The 18,541-nt window shown below is 37.4% G+C and overlaps 1 long non-coding RNA gene across 1 annotated transcript; it reads right to left on the bottom strand.

Annotated features, from left to right (window-relative positions):
• Positions 1-6,018: 6,018 nt before the first annotated feature.
• Positions 6,019-17,693, bottom strand: LOC138805145 (uncharacterized). Its single transcript, XR_011365454.1, has 3 exons — positions 17,382-17,693; positions 7,961-8,033; positions 6,019-6,102 (listed from the first exon to the last, which is right to left on the bottom strand). It is a non-coding gene; the product is annotated as an uncharacterized lncRNA (long non-coding RNA).
• Between the last annotated feature and the right edge of the window lie 848 nt (positions 17,694-18,541).

The following is an 18,541-nucleotide window of genomic DNA, read 5'->3' as shown; positions in this document are numbered from 1 at the left end:
TTCACTGTATATCTCTTTGATTACTTTCCTGCCTAGGCTTCTGTTTCCTGGAATTACAGGTATGCACTTCCACATCCATTTCACATTACTTGATTTTTTTACAGTATATTGTTACAATTTTTCTATTTTTATTAGTTACTGTTATTATTGTCTTACTGTACCCAATTTATAACTAGCTTCATCCTTTGCCATGCAGAAACTCTGCAATTTCATGCAATCCCATTTGTCCAAACTTTCTTTGATTTGTTGTGCTTCTGGGTCTCTTTAAAGAAAAATTTGACCTGTGCCAAGGAGACTTAGAGTTTCTCCAATTCCATTCTGTAATGTTTTCAGAATGTCTGCTTGGACTACAGGTCTTTGATCCATTTGGAGTTGATACTGGTGCAGGGTGATATATAAGGATCTAGCTTTAGTTTTCTACAAGTAGTTAACCAATTTGGACATCACCATTTCCTGAAGAGGCTGTCTTTCTTCCATTTTAATTTTTTAGCTCCCTTATCACAGTTTAGATGGCTATAGGTCTGTAGGTTCATTTCTGCATTTTCAATTATATTCCTTTGTTCCTGAAGTCTGTTCGTGTGTCAGTATCAAGCTGTTTTGATTACTGTGGTGTTGGAGTAGAGTTTGAAATTTGGTATTCATTTTCCTCCAGCACTTTTTTTTCTGCCTTTGATGATTTTTGCTATTCGGGGTCTTTTATTGTTCCGAATGAATTTTTGGAATGCCTCTTCTACTTCCTTCAAGAATGAGGTTGGAATATTGATAGGGGTAACATTGAAGTTGTAAATAGTCTTTGCAAGTATTGCCATTTTCACGATGTTGATCCTTCCAATCCAGGAGCATGGGAGGTTTTTCCACTTTCTAATTTCTGTTTTGATTTCCTTTTTTAGATTTTTAAAGTTTTCATCAGCCAGGCACTGATTGCTCGTGCCTGTAATCCTAGCTACTCAGGAGGCTGTGATCTGAGGATCATGGTTAAAAGCTAGCCAGGGCAGGAATGTCTGTGAGACTCTTATCTCCAATAAACTACTAGAAAACCGGAAGTGGTGCTGCGCCTCAAGTGATAGAGCTCTCGCCTGGAGCTGAAGAGCCATGGGACAGCACCCAGGCCCACAGTTCAAGACCCGTGACTGACAAAAAATAAAAAAGTTTCATCATAAAGATTCTTCACTTTTTGCTTAATTCCTAGGCTTTTTATTGGGGGGGGGGGGTTATTATAGATGGAGTTGTTTTCCTTGTTTGAGCCACACTTTTCTCATTGTTGGATTAGAGAAAAGCCATTGTCTTTTACGGTTAATTTTTTTTTTTTTTTTTTTTTGTCGGTCGTGGGGCTTGAACTCTGGGCCTGGACGCTGTCCCTCAGCTCTTCAGCTCAAGGCGAGCGCTCTACCACTTGAGCTACAGCGCCACTTCCGGTTTTCTGGTGGTTTATTGGAGATAGGAGTCTCACAGTCTCTCCTGCCCGGGCTGGCTTTGAACCGCGATCCTCAGATCTCAGCCTCCTGAGTAGCTAGGATTACAGGCGTGAGCCACCGGCGCCCGGCTTTAGGGTTAATTTTATAACTGGCTACTTTGCCAAGTTTTGAATCATTATGAGTAATTTGGGAGTGGAGTCCATGGGATACTTTAAATACAAGATCATGACATCTGCAAAGAGGGAGAGTTTTACTTCATCTTTCCCTATTTGGATCGATTTTATGTTTGCATCTTGTCTTATTGTTGTAGCTTGGCATTCTAATACTAAATTGAAAAAAAGTGGAGAGAGTGGACATCCTTGTCCTCTTCTTTTTTTATTGTGAAAATACCGTACACAGGGGTTACAATTACATGGGCAAAACAATGAATACATTTCTTATCAAGAATTGTAGCATCCTCCTTTGTTCTTTTTTCCCCATCCCTTCACATCCTCCCCCCGCGTCCACCCAATCCTCCCCCTGCTCACCAAAGTTGTAAATTTTGTTTTTGACATAAGGACTTGTGCATCTAATTGTTGTAATGCAATGGGTCCACCTGTATCCCTATTTAAATTATTTGATTTTCCCCTTCCCTCCACAAATTATAACATCATCAAATACAGTGAAAGCAGGGGTTATACTGTCGGGGAGGGACATACAAAGCAACCAAGAAATAATCTTGCAAATGTGTTAGAAATAATCGAATGAAAGAAAAAAAAACACTTGAATACATATCTTAGGATTCATTTCCCTAACATCAAATTATCTGATCTTTTATGCTTTACTCAGACATACACTAGATATTGCTAATAAGGTAAACAATGGGACCTATGTTTTGTGCGGGCCTGGCTTACTCACTTAATATAATTTTTTTTCCAAGCCCTTCCATTTCCTAACAAATGGGGCAATGTCATTCTTTCAGATGGAGGCATAGAATTCCATTGTGTATATATACCACATTTTCTTGATCCATTCATCTACTGAGAGGCAACTGGGTTGGTTCCGTATCTTACCTGTAGTAAATAATGCTGCAATAAACATAGTCGTGATGGTAACTTTGGACTTGTTTGTGAACATTTGGTTAATGGTTCACAGGCCGTAATTTTCTTAATAGAGACCCAGAAACACAACAGATCAAAAAAATGTTGGATAAATGGAATTGCATGAAATTGCAGAGCTTCTGCATGGCAAAGATCATAGCTAGCAAGATCAATAGAAAGACCACGAATTGGGAGATGATCTTCACTAGCCATACAACGGACAAGGGTCTCATATCTAAAATATACCTGGAACTCAAAAAAAAATAAATCCCCCAACAACAAATCTTCAAAGAAACAGCTGTCTAATAAGTAAGTGGGCTAAAGACTTAAAGAGAAACTTCTCTGAAGAGGAAAGAAGGATGGCCAATAGACACATGAAGAAATGCTCAACCTCCCTAGCCATGAAAAAATGCAAATCAAAACAACATTGAGATACCACCTCACTCCAGTTAGAATGGCTAAAATCAAGACCTCTAATAACAACAAATGCTGGAAGGGATGTGGATAGAAGGGAACCTTACTGCAATGTTGGTGGGAGTGTAAACTTTTTCAACCACTTTGGAAAGTAGTATGGAATTTCCTGAAAAGGCTCCACATAGAGCTCCCCTATGACCCAGCAATCCGTTGTCCCCTTCTTGATTTAAGAGGAAATGGCTTTAGGTTTTCACCATTAAGTATAATGATAGCTGTAGGTTTGTCATATACAGCCTTTATTCTATTGAGGAATGATCCCTGGATTCCTAATTTTTCCAGAGCCTTCATCATAAAGGGTTTGTTGGATGTTGTCAAATGCTTTTTCTCAAACAATTGAGATAACCATGTGGTTCTTATTCGTTTTCTTGTTGTTGCGATATATTAATTGATTTGTGTATATTGAACCAACTTTGCATCCCTGAAATCAATCCTGTTTGATTGTGGTGTATTATTTTTTGGATGAATTGTTGAAGTCGATTGACCAAAATTTTGTTGAGAAGTTTTGCATCAATGTTCATCAAAGAAATGTGTTTAAAGTTCTCTTTTTTTATGATTCCCTGCCTGGTTTGGGGGATGAGGGTTTTGATGGCCTCATTGAATAAGTTCTGTAGTGAACGTTCTCTTTCAATTACATTGAAGAGTTGGAATAGTATTGGTGTGAGCTCTGCTTTGAAGGCCTTGTAGAATTCTGATGTAAATCTGTCTGGTCTTGGGCTTTTTTTAGATGGGACTTCTCTTATTGCTGTTTCTATCTCAATGTATGATATGTGCCTGTTAAAATGGTTTAACTCATCTTGCTTTAGTTTCGGCATGTCAATATTTGCTATGAAAAGGTCGATTTCTGTCAAGTTCTCAAACTTACTAGCATAGTTTTGAGAAGTATTCCCTTTTAATGTTCTGAATCCTGGTTGTTTCTCTGGTGGTGTTTCCATTCTCATCTCTGAGTTTATTTATTTGGGTGAGTTTTTTTTTTCTTTTTCTGATAAGATTTGTTAAGGATCTGTCAATTTTGTTAATTTTTTCAAAGAATCAACTCTTGGTATTGTTGATTCTATTTTTTTGGTTCTAATTCATTTAATTCTGATTTAATTTTAATTATTTCTTTCCATCTACTGCGTTGGCATTTATCTTGCTGTTCTTTTTCAAGGAGGTTCAGATGTGTCATTAAATTGTTGGCTTCATATCTCTCCAACTTGCCTCTGAGTACTGCCTTTTCTGTGTCCCAGAGGAGCTGGTAATTTGTGTGTTCGTTTTGTTGAAGATCATGAACACTTGAATTTCCTTTCTAATCTCTTATGCGACTTAATCGTGATTCAACAGTATGTTGCTCAGCATCCATGTGTTACAGGACTTTCTTTGGTGGTTTTGGCTTTGGATTCTAATTTTATTTCCTGTGGTTTGAGAGAATGCAAGGCATAATTTCAATGAATTTGGACTTTTGTTTTGTGACCTAAAATGTGGTCAGTTTTTGAAAATATTCTATGTGCTGCTGCTGAAAATATTCTATGTGCTGATACTGCTGGGTGAAATATTCGTTAGATGTCTTTTAAATCTAGTTAATCCTTGCAGTTGTTTAGATCTGCAGTTTATTGAGTTTTTGCTGAGTTGATCTATGTACTGTGGATAGTGGTGTGTTAAAGTTCCCAACAATTAATGTCTTTGGATCTATGTGAGCTTTAAGGGAAGTATTGTTTCTTGGATAAATTTGTGTGCTCCGTTGTTTGGCAAATAGATATTTAGAATTGTAATATCCTCCTAAAGGAGCATACCCTTAATTAATATGTAGCGACCTTCTTTTTCTCTTCTCACTAATTTTAATTTGAAGCCTTTTTTATCTGATATTAGGATTGCAACTCCCACCTGTATATGGGGGACATTTGCTTGGTATATTTTGTTCCAGTCTTTCACTTTCAAAATGTGTTTGTTTTTATGGGCAAGGTGTGACTACTGAAGGCAGCAGATAGAAGGATTTTGCTTTTTAATCCAACTAGACAGTCTATGTCGCTTAATTGGAGAGTTAAGTCCTGTAATGTTGAGAGATGGGACTGAGAAGTATTTTTTTATTTGGAAAATGCCATACAGATCGTTTACAATTACATGGACAAGATAATGAGTACATTTCTTATCAAGCATTGTTACCTCCTCCTTTGTTTCCCCTTCCCATCCCTTCCCTTACCCCCATTACCTAATCCCCTCCCCCCACCAAAGTTGTAAAGTTCATTTTTCAGCATAATGGCTTGTACATTTCATTGTTGCAATGGTTCCACCTGTATTCCTATTTAAACGATTAGTTTTTTCCCTTCCCCTGTACAAATTATACTAACATCAAATACAGTGAAATCTGAGTTATTTTTGTTATGTTAAAAAACGAACTTTACAACTTTGGCCCGGGAATGGGGGAGGGAGGGTGTGAGGATCAGTGTATGGGGAGATGAAAGGGATTGAAGGGGAAACAAAGGAGGAGGCAACAATGCTTGAAAAGAAATATACTCAATACCTTGCCCATGTAATTGCAACTCCTTGGTACGGTATTTTCACAATAAAAAAAAAAACTTCAAAAAATGTTTATCCCTTAATATAATTCAAATACCAATCAAGAGTAATTTTATATAATCATTACAATTGTCATTTTATTACTATCATAAAACAGAATAAAATACCAGTCCCAATTATTACCTACATATCATTAGTCTTAATTCCTAATCATTATCTAAATATCTTAAACAATCTAAATAGTCATGTCTTTAATATAGACATAAATATTCTATCCTTTTTACTTAACATTTTCCAGGGGCATCTATTCATGTTTCATTTTTTAAAGTTTTTATTTTATTTTTTTTTTTGTGAACATACTGTGCAGAGAGGTTACAATTACATGGGAAAGATAATGAGTACATTTCTTATCAAACAATGCAGCTTCCTCCTTTGTTTACCCTTCACATCCCTTCCTAGCCTTCCCTCACTCCCCCCACTCAATTCTCCCCCCCCCACCAAAATTGTAAAGTTCGTTTTCCATATGACAACTTGTACTTCTCTTTGTTGCAAGGGGCCACCTGGATCCTTAAACGACTTGTTTTTCCCCATCTCCTCCACAATTTATACCGACATCAAATATAGTGAAAGCAGGGGTTATACTGTGGGGGAGGGACATATAAAGCAACAAAGAAATAATCTTATAAATGCGTTAGAAACAAATGCATGAAAGAAAAAAAAACATTTAAATACATATCTAAGGGTTCATTTTCCTTGCATCACACTAAATCTACCAGCACAACTATGTTTATTGCAGCATTATTTAACATAGCTAAGATATGGAACCAACCCAGATACCCCTCAGTAGATGAATGGATCAAGAAAATGTGGTATATATACACAATGGAATTCTAAGCCTCCATCAGAAAGAATGACATTCCCCCATTTATTAGGAAATGGAAAGGCTTAGAAAAATTATAATAAGTGAAGTAAGCCACGCCCAAAGTAACATGGGTCCCATTGTTTCCCTTATTTGCAATATCTAGTATATGTATGAGTCCAGCAGAAAAGGTCAGATAATATATTCATGTTTCTAAGAAATGTTCACAGCAGTTAAAAATACTTTTGTGAAATTAATGTGATTCATGTTGTTGTTGTTGTTGTTTGTAAGGCCTGGACATTGTCCCTAAGCCTTTTTGTGCTCATGGCCAGCACTGTAGTACTTGAAGCAAAGGGCTAATTGCTGTTTTTGAGTGGTTAATTGGAGACAAGAATCTAACATGAACTTTTCTGTCGGGGCTAGATGTGAAAACAGCTGCTAGATCTCAGCAGCCAGAGGAGCTAGAATTATAGGTATGAGTCACTGGCACTTGGTTTGATGATTTTTTTAATTTTAATTATGTTTGAAGATGTTTGTTTCACTGTAATGCACACAATTCTATACATAAATATATATATATATATATATATATATATATACATATGTATGATGACAAATTCCCTCTAAAAATGTATAAATTTCCACACATAACATTTATACACACACACACATACACACACACACACACACACACATATTTCTGAATTTATAGGCTCCCTCAAAAACTTTTATGCTACTATTTTTTACCCTTTTCATGTCAAAGATATATAGTCTATTTTTCCAAAATTTTTCTAGAGTAAAGTGACTAATATTTCAATAGAAAGTAGAATATATTATTTTCAAGGTAATTTTAGATATACACATGATCTTGTAGTAATATTTATAGTATATTACTTGAAAAAGTTGTGTTCAAACCCTTAAATATTTGTGTGTAATGACAGGGAGAGAGGAAGTTAATTCATACCGGTTAGGAATGTGCAATACTTCAAAAATCGGTTCAATAATTTGTTATAAGCACATAGTCAAGCTACCTGATATGGCTTAGTTTTTTTATTTCTTTATTTATTCAAAATTTTAACGTGGATGCATGCACAGTGGTAATATTAAAATTATTAATCAAAATACAAATAATACAAAATCATAGACACATACCAGGCTTTCAATAATTAGCACTTATTATGCTAACAATAATTTTGTTGAAGATGATGGTGACCAGAGTGACCCTGATAATGACAATGTTATGATTGAAAAGGAAAAATTTTTAGACATCTTTGAAGCTAGATTTCCCACATTGAATACATAATAATAAACAGAGTTGGATTACATACAATAAGAATAACAAGAGGAGAGTTTCAATATCAAGAAATACAATCACATAATCAGGTGAGACAGTAAATCCATATGTTATTTTTGCAGTCTCTCTAATGTCTATTCACTCTTCTTGGTGGTATTGTTTGCTTATAAATAAAATCGTTTATTTCTACATGTTTATTATCCCACATAGATAAAATATAATAATCTGAGTGCTTTGTTATCAAATGTTCTTGTTTTTTCTAGCCTTGGGAACTTAGGAGAAACCCTTTCACCACCCACATAGCCAGTGGCTTAGTTATATATCCTTAGAAGGTAACAACACATACCTCAAGCATGCTTCACTCATTAGGCAGAAATCCTTATTCAGTTTTAGTTTCTTTCCAGTTCACTGAAGAAAATCTATGTATAAATTTATGAAGAACACTTGGCAACACATACAGCAATAAGAAAATTTTGATGGACTAAGATTAGTTTTCAACCTAGTGTGATTAGTTCAAGTAACATTCTCATCTAGATACTATTCAATAACGAATGTTTTCCAGTGATATGTTGAGTATGTTCTTCAATGCAGCTGTAGACACATGACCCAATTTACATAATACCACTTACATATCTGTAGTTGCCTTCAAAGGACACAGCCCTTTGAGCCAGGAGGTAAAATATATTTTTATTTCTGCATGAAACAATTTGTGACTTTATACCAACAAACTGAATTTGACTCTTTCCTTATTTGTAAACCAGGGTGGAAAATGTAAGGACTCGTCACTTTTCCTTTTTCTTGCTCTAGGAGTAAGCAAATGTATTCTTCAATATTTCTGGTAGATTACATCCATTTATAGATGAGAAATGTAAGGCCAACAGTCAATGTAGTGAGTAAATAATGATACTAGAATTTGTGTCTGAGCTCTTCCCTCTGCATACATACAAGGAGCAGTAATTTGTTGATGGAGAGGACCAATATGTAAAGACAATGGGGAAAAAACATACTTTGTAAATAGCTGTTTAAGACTAGGTGACCAGTGATAAGTACATGAAACAGACTTGTGTCAGGGGCATAAAAAGGAGTACATAGAAATCATATTAGTGCTGGGCGCCAGTGGCTCATGTCTGTAATCCTATCTACTCAGGAGGCTGAGATCTGAGGATCACGGTTCAAAGCCCGCCAGGGCAGAAAAGTCCATGAGACTCTGATCTCCAATGAAAACCACTAGAAAACTCGAAAATAATGCTGTAGCTCAAGAGGTAGAGTGCTCTCCTTGAGCTGAAGAGCACAGGGACAGCACACAGGCCAGGAGTTCCAGCTACATGACCAACCAAAAAAAAAAAAAAAAAGAAATCAAATTAGTAACAGAAACTAAGAAAATCTTGATCGTTCATCTTATATAATGGGTGGAGTAGAAGGGTAAGAAGAAATCTAAAGGGTTCTACATCTATGGCCAGGCAAATGTGTTAGTGATATTCTTGGCGATAAGGATTACAGGTGAAAATGATGGATTTAGGGGAAAAAACTCTCTGATAATTCTAAAGTTTATATTAAACAGATGCAAAGATAGGTCTGTTTACATATCATCAAAATATCCATGACCATGAATATGAAAAAGAATGATAAAATTGGGGACATTATTAAAAGGAAGAGGAAAAGAAAAGTTATGACATTAGTGTAGCATTGTGAGCACCAGTGTGGACAAGATTGGAAGAAAGAGATAAGGAAACAAGAAAGTAATAAAAACAGATTTACAGAAGTGAAGAAAGGAAAGAATTTGCAGGAAGAAAAGGTAAAAACTGTTACAGAGACATTGAAGGAAATATGCTATTTGGATTTGAAAACTAAAAGGACATAGACAAGTTTTTTTGTTTTTTTGTTTTTTTTTTTTTTTAGGGGCAGGGGGTCCGGTCATGGGACCTGAACTCTGGGCCTGGGCACTGTTCCTCAGCTCTTCAGCTCAAGGCTAGTGATCTAACACTTGAGTCACAGCGCCACTTCCGGTTTTTTCTTTTTTGCTTATGTGGTGCTGAGAAATCGAACCCAGGGCCTTAGGCATGCAAGGGAAGTACTCTACCACTGAGCCAACTTCCTAGCCTGATGGACAAGTTCAATAAGAACAGTGTTTTGGTGAACTGGTAGAGATGTAAGTCATATTGATGAAATTTTGTGATATGAATGTGAAGCCATAAAATTCCAGATCCATGAATTCAACAAATCCTGTTGATTTTAAATGTTAGGAACAAATGCTTTTATCCTGACCTTAGAAGTATTATACAGATGTAACTGTCATGACCTTTACTTAGATATATTCTGTGAATATTTTTGAAGACTGTTTAACCAGGAGATTATGGTTGAACTATAGCACAGACAAGCCTAATTTGCCCTACAGTTCCAATGAGTGATCCATGTATCTACATCAGTTTGGAATTTTATTGAAATATTGTTAGCTATGTTTGGTTATCTTTTCAGACTATTCATTATAAACATAGGACAATACCACCAAGTAAAGTTTGAACATTCAGTTTTACTGATGTTACTGAACACTCTGCAAATTGATTCTTCTTTAGAATAGAAAATGCCTCAATAGCTATTGATATGTCATAACTGTCATATACTCTATTTAAATATAATTCTTGTTAGGGATATCTCCATGCTGAAATAACCCTCTCAATGAACCTGCCACAAATTCTTATATGTAGGAAGTGCTCTTATAAACTTCAAGCTTTTATTGAATGGAAGAGTTCAGACATTACCCTCACCACAACGACTAAATGCCTAAAAAGATAAGACATTTTGTTTTAATACCTTTCTTTTATTTTCTGATACACATATGCATTTAGGGAAGGATTCTGATGTAACAATAATACAATGGTGACTTGTAATAACACAACATCTAGGATCTAGTGTTAATTCAGTTACTTACTAATTAGCTCCAAAGTGTGTGGATATTTTTATTTCTCCTGGGTAAACTAATGAGCTCCAAGAAAATATCCCTAAGGAGCCTTTCAATTCAGATATCACTGTTTGTCTCAAAATGCCTTAAATTCTACACCCTCTAATGTGGGCATAGAGTTATACTGTGGAACTTTTCTCCTCAGAGAGTGAGTACTACCCTATTGGTTAACATGGACAAAGTACCTTCATACATAGACTGGGTGTTTGCAAAAGAGAAGTGGTATTTGAACAATGTTTTTAGCAGTTTGCACAGAAGAAATGGAAATAGAGCAACTGTGAAATCAAAAGGAACATGCAAAAAGACAAAGGTACAAAGTAGAATGTGCCAAGGAAATGCTGATGTGCAATTTCAAATAATGTGCTCAGGTGTGAGGGTGTGTTCAAAGTATAGCGTCAGAGAATATACTTGGATATCTTGAGAAAAAACTGCATTAAATTATTCTGGGATTACCATACAAGTACAAACTCGTTACACTGACTCTCTAATCAGTCACAACATCATTGATTTAGGGAGTATTTTCCAAGAGCATACTGAGAAAAAGAGGACTCATCACAATTATTGTTCAAGTTGATGTAACGACAATCACATAAAGTTTCTTAGAAGTCTTCATATATTTTGGAGCATTAAAGTGGTAAAAAGCCAAGTAAATATTTTGCATGTATCTAAATTAAGTGGGACATATTATATTGGTGTCTCTTTAACTTGGATGTTATATTGTACTGTAAGTTGGGACAATGATCTGCTTTCAGTTATTTTCTTCTCTTCCCCTTCTTTTGCCCTTCCACTTAAAGAGACATACTTGAGCTTGCAATTTTAAATCGTTCAAAATTATATGAATTTCTCCATACTTCTCGCAGCCTCCTATATCTTTCTCAAGGGAATATCTTTTCACTACCATTTTTTATCCCATATGATATTGGATATCTTCCTGACTAATTCAGTGCAAGATACACATTAGACTCATACATATATCTCAACACTTGTACCACCATAAAATCCTATCTTACTTAGAAATCATGATTTCAGTATGTCTGGGGAGGGGACATCTGTCATTTTTGAATGACCATAATTGTTACTTACATGCAAGCATGTTTTAAACCAATATGCCTCTCAGTAGATGAATGAATAGGCATGTCCATTGCGGTGCTATGGGCTGTGGCATGGACGAGGAAGAAAAATGGTTGGCTACCCTTTGTTATTAATCCTGGGCCCCGGGGCTGGCCTGACGGAGAGTTTCCCTGCATAGGATAAGTATTTTTATAGTTATCCTTTATTGTCTATTTTTGATCTACACACTCTTGCCTAGTGCTTTCCTTTTTTACATTTAGGGCAAATTCCTGTTCCTCTCTTGTTAACATCAGTAGCGTTTTTACAATTCTTCTTTATATGTCCCATTTGACCACATCCAAAACATTTTAGATTAGAGGGTTTGGTTTGTAAAGCATGCAAGGTAGTGGGCATAGTTTCAGCACAAACAACTGCATAAGCCGGGATTCAGATGTAATGTCTTTACACGCCCTTAAATATGTATTTACATCCCCAGATTCTTTAATAGGCAATAGGGCTCATCTACAGTCCTCATTAACATTCTCACAAGCCAACATGCCCAGTAGTTGTTGCTGTGCAGCCTCTCCCACAACAGTAAGTTCCAAGGTCAGTTTCAATCATGATAAAAATTCAACATAGGGTCTATTAAGTTTTTGAATTACTTTTGTGCAGGAGACATAATGCTCTCCTACCAGCCGAATCCTCTCCCATGCCTCAATACCTATGTCTCGCAACTACTCATGGATCTCTTCAGGAGAGTTCACTTGCATATTAGCAACTGCATATTTTTCTGTTCTACTCAATATGGGAAAGGTTATGACCTATAGGCGCGGATTATTGCTCTGTGCATTTTGTCTAGTCCTTTCTGTACATAACTCAGTAAACCACATTTGCCATTGTAGGTATTCAGGATCCTTAATTAGGCTCTACAAAGCAACTTCCAATCCTCAAGAGCAAAATTATTGTAATGTCGGGCAAGCCCATTAAACAATTCCTTACCATAATGAGACTGAGGACCATACAACGTCACTGCCTTCTTAAGTTTACCAATATCATTGACAACAACACCTTCATATTTGACTGGTTGAGCTAAATCATTCATAGGGGCTGGTCAAATTACAGGATAAGAAAAAATATGCATTTCATCATCAAACTCACTGTCTAAGCCTTCTGTTTTGTGAGGGAGTGACACGGTAAAAATTGCTTCGGCAAGCAGAGGAGCAGAAGGCTGTTTTACTTTCACTTTCTCAGATTCTCTTTCACTCTGCTAATTTCTAACTCCATATGTTGTAATCTTGATAAAATCAATTCCATTTGCTCAGACATTCTATTTACGCTTTCAGATTGTTCTTTTTCAGGCTTCTTTACCTCTTGTTTTTTCTGTTAATTGTGATGCATCCTTATCTATTACGTCCTTAACCTCAGAGTCCAATTGTAAATCTACAATAGAAGGGGTGGCCTCTTTTCTCATTTAAAGCTTTAAAAAGAGTATGTAAAATAGCCCAAATGGACCAAAATCTAACGGGAATCCTTTCCCCTTCTCGAACAGCTCTTTCTACATTATATTTTACTCATTTCCAATTATCAACATCTAATGTCCCTTCAACGGGGAACCAAGGATTCCATTCCCTAACTACATTAATACACATTTCTATGTCAAAAGAAGAAATAGTTATACCATAAGCAGCAAGTAAATGTTTTAGCATATGTAAGTACGGAGTAGACTTAACTTGTCCCATCACCCTGTAATTAAAAAAGTACTTACCTGTATATACCTTCCTGAATTCAACACTTCAGGGTCCCTGTTTGGGTGCCAGTTGGCAATGTCTAAGGCATTGGGGTCCCTGGGTAAGGGTCACAAAATCACCAGGATACAGGGGATACAGAGTGCAAACAGCAATTGCCACTGCATGCTGTGCTTTATTGCTAGTGGGTATTTAAAGACAAGCAAGTATTATATTTGCCAAGATTTAGTCAGGAAATATTCACACAAAGAATTTCAACAGATACAATTTTGCTTAAACTATGAGACAATGTCTTTGTATATTTTTATCTAAACTCTTTTAGAGCAAGTTCAAACCACTTCCCTGTACTCAGGAAAATGCTTGACTAGCTGTTCCTCTATGCTTATGTAAGCAGAAGAGCTACTTCCTCAGCTCCCAGGAATCTGACAGGAGCTTTGAGATAGGGAGAGAGAACATATTCCCTCTCTAACTTGGCATGCCAAGAGCTTTCCACATACACAAATACAGTCCTCAGATAATCCTGAGGCCGGAGCCTGCATCATTCTGCCCCTCCAACACAGACCATGAGGTTTCACACAGATTGTCTCACCAACTCTTCTATTGATTTAAGCAAAACAAAGCAAAGCAAAGCATACAAAATAGACTTTATGGTTAATTAAGCTGCTATTAAAGATTCTAGGCAGAACTATACTGTTAAATGATGAGTTAGTAAATATGGTTTGTAGATACTTATCTCACATGTGTCACAAAAATAACCATGGATTCATAACTAGAAACTCTGAAGTGTACAGTATATTAATTAGGTGAGTTTCATTCGGTACCCAATGAAGAGAACACCACACGGTATTCATTCAGGTAAAGTAGTTTATTTACTGAACTGCTGCCAGTGCCATATATGGTGGAAAGCCATGTGAAAAAATGGGGGACCCAACCTGGGAGAAGTATGTATCTATGTAAAGGACCAGATGAGGTGTGGCAGTTTGAGGAAAACTCTGGCAACACTGGATCTGGATGTGACTTCAAGTTCTGGAACTCACCTCTGGTCAGATGGAAAGTGTGAACAGAGGCTGACCAGGTTGTGACTTAACAGGATGGGGAGGTGGCTAACTCCAGGTGTGCCAGATACTAGGCAACACATGAAGGGTTGAAACTTAGCCAAGAAGTGTGAAGGTGTCTGAATAGGGTCTGCATGGCCTGGGGCAGACCTAACACCAAATACAGGTAGTACCTCTGACATATGACTCCTGACTCCAAACAATTCATTCTCAATCATTTTCTTTCTTTCTTTCTTTCTTTCTTTCTTTCTTTCTTTCTTTCTTTCTTTCTTTCTTTCTTTCTTTCTTTCTTTCTTTCTTTCCTTCTTTCCTTCTTTCCTTCTTTCCTCCTTTCTTTCTTTCTTTCTTTCCTTCTTTCCTTCTTTCTTTCTTTCCTTCTTTCTTTCTTTCTTTCTTTCTTTCTTTCTTTCTTTCTTTCTTTCTTTCTTTCTTTCTTCCTTCCTTCCTTCCTTCCTTCCTTCCTTCCTTTCTTTTCTCCCTTCCCCTCTCTCACTTTTATTTTTTTGGTCGGTCATGGGGTTTGAACTCTGGGCTTGGGCACTGTCCCTCAGCTCTTGAGCTCAAGGTGAGCGCTCTACTGCTTGAGCCACAGCTCCACTTCTGGTTTTTGCGTGGTTTATTGGAGATAAGGGTTTCCTGCCCAGGCTGGCTTTGAATCGCAATCCTCAGATCTCAGCCTTCTGAGTAGCTAGGACTATAGGTGTGAGCCACCAGTGCCCAGCTCTCTCTCTCTATCTCTCCCCTCTTTCACTCACCCTCCCTCTCTTCCCTACTTCAGTATTCTCAACTCTCAAATAATGAACACTTGCTGAGTTGAACTCACAGGCTGGGAGAGCAGCTTAATTGGCATATGTGAAATTTATTTAATGTTTCCTTACACCTCTACCACAGGTCACTGGAATCAAATAATGAACACTCAGCAGCATAGCATCTTAAGCCATTTGGAGGAGGAAAGCAAGCATGCTCACTGCATTCTGTGAGGTCGACCCTAGGAAGGTGGGGCAGACTCCTCCCTCATCTTGCTAAAACTCAGCCCAGTTTCTGCATCAGTAGAGGTTACTGCCTACAAGTGTCCCAGTTACCCAAGTGACACAAGTACTAGGCAGAGGCTTAGCCTCTTGTGGTTCTGAGATTAATGGCATGATTCAACATGATCCACTAGTTTGTTGTGATTGGGACTTCTAAAATTTTTGGTTAGACTATGTTCAAATTGTGATCTATTTATTTCTGATTGCTAACCATGATTATAGATGTGAACCAGCACATCAGACCAGTCAAAGTTCTTTATCCCACATGGAAGACGTGAAGTTTATTTTACCAAATGACATACAAGTTGACAGACATAAAAGTAAGTCCTTAATTCTGGTCAAGATGTGTTATTAATGTGAAACAAAATTACTTAGCAAAATATCTGACTACTGTGATTATACTTTCAAACTTACCCTAAACTTTAATATCAAATCATCTATATTAGCCAATGATTCGCTCAAATTACCTGTAATCATTTATGTCTGTCCTATCTTCTAGAAGTATGGAGAACTGGAGCTCACACAATTAACTAAAGTGGTAGAATTTGAGAGGATCACAGTTCTAAATCAGTCTAGGAAGGAAAGTATCAGCCATATCAACCTACTAGGTGGGTATATTGGAATGCAATCATGATCCCTGTTTTTTGGGCTTGGTGTAAAAATTGCTACTCTATGAGTAAAGTAAATTAAACAAGAAAGGATTGGTGGAGTGACTCCAGTGGTGGAATACTTGTCTGGCAAACACAAGATCAAAACTCAAATCAACTTACTAAAGATAAAATAAGAAAAGGAAAAAAAGAACAACTCATACTGAGCATGCGTTCAATGTAAAGATTTACACTACATTATTGTAGTTATTAATACCATCATTTCTAGGAGCACACACATTTTGTGGGAAGACTAAATGAAAAAAATGACACCCTATATATAAAGCTTTGGTAAAACACGAGTCTAACTCACAATGGTGAACACTTAAGATTGCATGTGCAGTGGTGTTGCAGGGATGTTAAGGTTTATGGAAGTCCATGAACTTGACATGATGAAATTACCTAACCATACATAACCATACAATTAACTGGACAGATACAGTTGATATATATATTACACACACATGTATGTATATATTAAGTGACATATAAATAAAATGAAAAATTTATAAGGAATAGAGCTAGATGCCATGTCTGACTCAAGCAGAAAAGGTCAGATAAGTTGGTGTTAGGGAAATGAACTCTAAGGTATGTATTCAAAAATTTTACTTTCATTCCATTTTTTCTAGTACATTTATAAGTTTAATTCTTTGTTGCTTTTTATGTCCCTCCCCCATGATATAATCCCTGCTTTCACTATATTTTATGTTGTTATAATTTATGGAGGGGAAGGGAAAGAAAATCATTTAAATAGGGATTACAGGTGGACCCATTGCAACAATGAGACATACAAGTCCTATGTCTAAAATGAACTTTACAACTTTGTTAGCGGGAGGTGGAGGGTCGGGTAGGCTGATGGGGAGAGGATGGGATGGGAAGGGGAATAAAAGGAGGAGGCTACAATGCTTGTAAGATATGTACTCATTATCTTGCCCATGTAATTTTAACCCCTCTGTACAGTATTTTCACTATAAAAAATATGAAGAAAAAGAATCAGCTGCTGTGGACTAAAAGTTTGCGATAATCCTTCTAAATTAATGACTGCACATGTTGTTACATGTCTACCATCCCAACTCCAGAGGACCAGGGCTGGTGAAGGATACCTGTCACAGATAGGAAGACCTCGAATATCCCAGCAAGAGCTTATATTGAGGCTCTGTTTCAGAAATTCCCAAGACAAAGGTGGCTCCTCAGAGCCAGTGAGAGGACACAAGTCGTGGGTCATGGGGCCCTCAGAGGGGTGTCTGACCCGGGGTAGGGGTGGTTTGGGGGCAGCCACTCACCTGTGCTGCTGGGAGAATTTGCTTTAGGATGCTCCAGGTCGAGCGAGCAGTGATGGCAGTGGCATTGCAGACACATGGCCTCAGAGCAAAGAACCTGGGCCAGGGAGCAGGTTGGGGCTCTATGCGGCCTGGCAGGGTGCCATTGCCTGATGTTTGAAATTCCGCACCTTGGGAAGGAGGGAAAGAAGCCAGGGTGAGGGCAGGCATCTCAATTTCCTTCTATATTCCAAAGTTGCCTGGAGTCTCTTCCTCACCACTCAGCCATCTCTACCTTCCTTAATTGCTGGTAGTGGTGTAAACTAACAGAAGGAATCCTGGTGCTACAAGGCAGCATGGAATGTGGGCGTGACCACCATTCTTGTATCTCATTGGTCAGAAAGAACTATGAAAGAATGGGGGTGTGGCCAGAATCCTGTGATGCAAGCAGCATGGGCACAGTCAAGAAATAGCAGCTCCCCCAGCCCTTTTCTCAGGGAACAATGTCCAATTCAGTTGGATACAAGAGGGTGACCTCATTTAGCTGGATGGTTTCACAGATTGTTGTGTATGTCTGTTTGTTCCCATTCCCAGTCCTTGTATTCAGGATATGTGCACAGTCTGTGAGCTGCTTTTGATCAAGGCTGGCCTTCCACACTAGAGCCACAGTGATTCTGGCTTTGTTGGCACTGAAGTTGGACTTCTTGCCTAGGGTGTCTTCGACTATGATCCTCCCATCACAGCCTTGTAAGTATCAAGGAGGACTGCTGAGAGCCACTGGTGCCTGCCTAATCATTGGTCTTGTTGATGTTCTTGGACAGACTGGTGAGTTCCCTATCCTCGGGTTTAAGTGGTGGGAGCTGTAGCCCACAGTTGGAGTCTTCGTCCTGCCACCTCCAAATGGAAGGAGATCCTAAGCAACTTATTCCTGTCCATATGATTACCAATGGAATATGATGAATGTCATGATTGAAAGAGCAGTTCTTGAATGATTCTAGAATAAAATTATACACAATTATGTTATAGGACACTGATCGATGTTAGTTAATATTTTATGAGGCATTTAAACAATCACATTAATAAAATGGAGGAATAATGAAATACCTTAGAATTACTATGCTATTACATACTATAAAGGTGCCATTTTTCTGCCAAGACTGAGACTGGAACTGGTCTTGTTAACT

Source organism: Dipodomys merriami, unplaced genomic scaffold (assembly GCF_024711535.1).
Source record: "Dipodomys merriami isolate MVZ:Mamm:240054 unplaced genomic scaffold, mDipMer1.0.p SCAF_389, whole genome shotgun sequence".
Lineage (NCBI taxonomy): Eukaryota > Metazoa > Chordata > Mammalia > Rodentia > Heteromyidae > Dipodomys > Dipodomys merriami.
Note: the sequence above shows the minus strand (reverse complement) of the source record. Positions and strands in the feature narration are given on the sequence as shown.